The following is a 2,437-nucleotide window of genomic DNA, read 5'->3' as shown; positions in this document are numbered from 1 at the left end:
GCAAACGGCAACCCACTCTAGTATTCTTTGAGAAATCCCATGGACAGAGGAGCCTGGCAGGCAACAGTCCATGGGGTTGTAAAGAGTCAGATACAGCTTAGTGACTAAACAACAACATGTATAAAAAATAATAAAGTTTTAAAAATTAACATAAAAAGAATTTCTGCACCTGGTAAACATTGAATATTATCAGTCATCCTTGTTTTTTTTTTTTGTCTAAAAGACAATTCACTGTACACATTTTATTTACAGTTTTGTACACTGTCTTAATATGAATGGGACCGCTTTTCTACTTGAGCCAAGTTTTTAACCAAAGCAAAATAACCTAAGTAATACAAAGTGTTAAAATACAGCATAAAGATACAAAAACAGACATACTAATTCTAATTAGGAATGTAATTATGATGTTACATTTTTTATAATCCACAATTAAGTTTAGGAAATCACACAAACATAGATCACTGATTTGAATGAAATGCATAAATTTGTAGCAAAGCGTTGTAGTTTTAAGTTACCAAAAAAAAAAAATTACCAAAGAATGCACAAAATTAATGTTTATTCCACCTTTGTGTCATATTCCTGGATCCTTCACCAATGTTACATGAGAAAGAAAAACTAAAGCAAAACAAATGAAAAACTGAAATCAGAATCACTAATGTTATCAAGTAGGGAAACAAATAAATTAAAATCTAGCAGCCATCAGCAAGAGTACAGCACAGATAATGCTGTAAAAAGAAACAAAGAAAATTGCCAGAAAACTGTATGCATCATACTCTTTCAAACCAGCAAAATATGTTCCTGCATACAATGGAACGTAAACAAAATCATTTTCGTGTAAGGTATAGAAATGCAAGTTCTTTTTTTTTTAATATTGCAGATGGGTCAAATGTGTTTGTAATGGTTATTTCTATTAAGCTATTACAGAGTGGGCCAGGAACACATTTATGGATTCTGGGGATGATGTGTACTGTAATTCTTTGATTGGGATAATGAACACTCTAGCCAAAAAAAAAAAAGAAAATATGAACACAGAAGTACAAGACAAAGGCGAATGAGACTTCTCTTATATCTTAGCAACATTTAGATGGAAATCAAATTTAAATGCAGTCCACTCTGCTTTTGAAGAGGCTTTGGTTCAGCTCCCAAATCTCGATTGCTTGACGCAGTCTCCTATAAGGATACTCAGAAGGTGTCTTCTTAAACAACAAACCTATTTTTAGTGGTGGAGCCACTCTTAGTAGCTGTGTCTGCATGGGACTGATAACCAATCACTATCTTTGGAGGAAGTCCTAACCTTTCCTTGTATACCCTCCCTATATGTGTAACAGCTTCTCTGTTTTCACATTCAGTAGTCCATATTGCTATTTTATCACCTTTAGCTCTAACATTAACGACAGCTCCACATACATCATCACTGTAGTCATCAAAAGATTCTCCAATAAGGCACAGCAGTGTCTCTAGCCAAAAACAATCGAGGTCACTTCGTCTCTGCTGTTTGTTCAGTGTAATTAGCCATCGTCCTCCTCGTTTGATTTTCTCATCTTCCCACATAGGCTCAATACCATCCTTAAAAAGTGAGTAGTCACAGCCAGGCATTAAATTACTAGACAACTGGATATGGTTGTACAGAGCCCAAAAGTCTTCAACAGTATCAAACTTCGAGATCAATCGAAGGTTTGCTTGCCAAGTTTTGCTTTTATCATTTTTAAAAAACCAGAGTGCCCATCTGTTCTGTAAAGGGTGTTTAATATAGTGTTCTGGGTTAGCAACCGCCTGATTAGATTCTGTTTTCTCTTCTTCTGTAGGCGGGGGATTCGGAGTAGGGGTGGTTTCCGATTCCACAGTAGCCATCTTAGATCCGTTTTTTTGAAAATATAAGCAAAACATTGTTGTTTAACCTGTATTTCTTTGATTACCATAAAGTTGCAATTTTCCCCCATCTCTTCTATCAGAAGATGATGATTTGACTGGCCTGATTTACTGCACTATGGTATAAACCCTGACAGTTGCCTGACTTCAGCTTTGACTGCAAAGGCATCCACTTTAAAGGGGCCTCCATTTTGAAGATGCCTGTCCCGAGTAAGCACAGCACCAGCCACTTGACTCAATAGAGACAGGCTGCCCCCTACCTCTTTTGATTTTGAGATCTTGGTCAATTTTGATAGATGACCTTTTGGGCCTAGTTTTCCTCTCCACCTCTGTGCTTTCAATTCCCTCCTTACGTTTTAAATTTACCAATAATGAGTAAGCTCAGAAACCCTAGGCCCCACCCTTGACTCCAATAAAATCAGGATGCTAAGGTGCACATATGTTTTTTGCTTTCTCTCTCTCCCCTTGTCCTCACTGTGGCCCTAGTTATGTGATTTCCAGGATCTGTAAGTATTAAGCCTTTCCCCCTCAAGGTTTCCTGGTGACTATTGCTGAGGGTGTCTTGTAG

General features: G+C 37.2%; 1 pseudogene; it reads right to left on the bottom strand.

Annotated features, from left to right (window-relative positions):
* Nucleotides 1-222: 222 nt before the first annotated feature.
* LOC129558417 (eukaryotic translation initiation factor 4E pseudogene) lies at nucleotides 223-1,853 on the bottom strand (annotated as a pseudogene).
* Between the last annotated feature and the right edge of the window lie 584 nt (nucleotides 1,854-2,437).

This window comes from Moschus berezovskii, chromosome 8 (assembly GCF_049115385.1).
Source record: "Moschus berezovskii isolate FMDL1 chromosome 8, NW_MosBer_1.0, whole genome shotgun sequence".
Classification (NCBI taxonomy): Eukaryota; Metazoa; Chordata; class Mammalia; order Artiodactyla; family Moschidae; genus Moschus; species Moschus berezovskii.
This window is presented reverse-complemented; position numbering and strand designations above follow the sequence as displayed.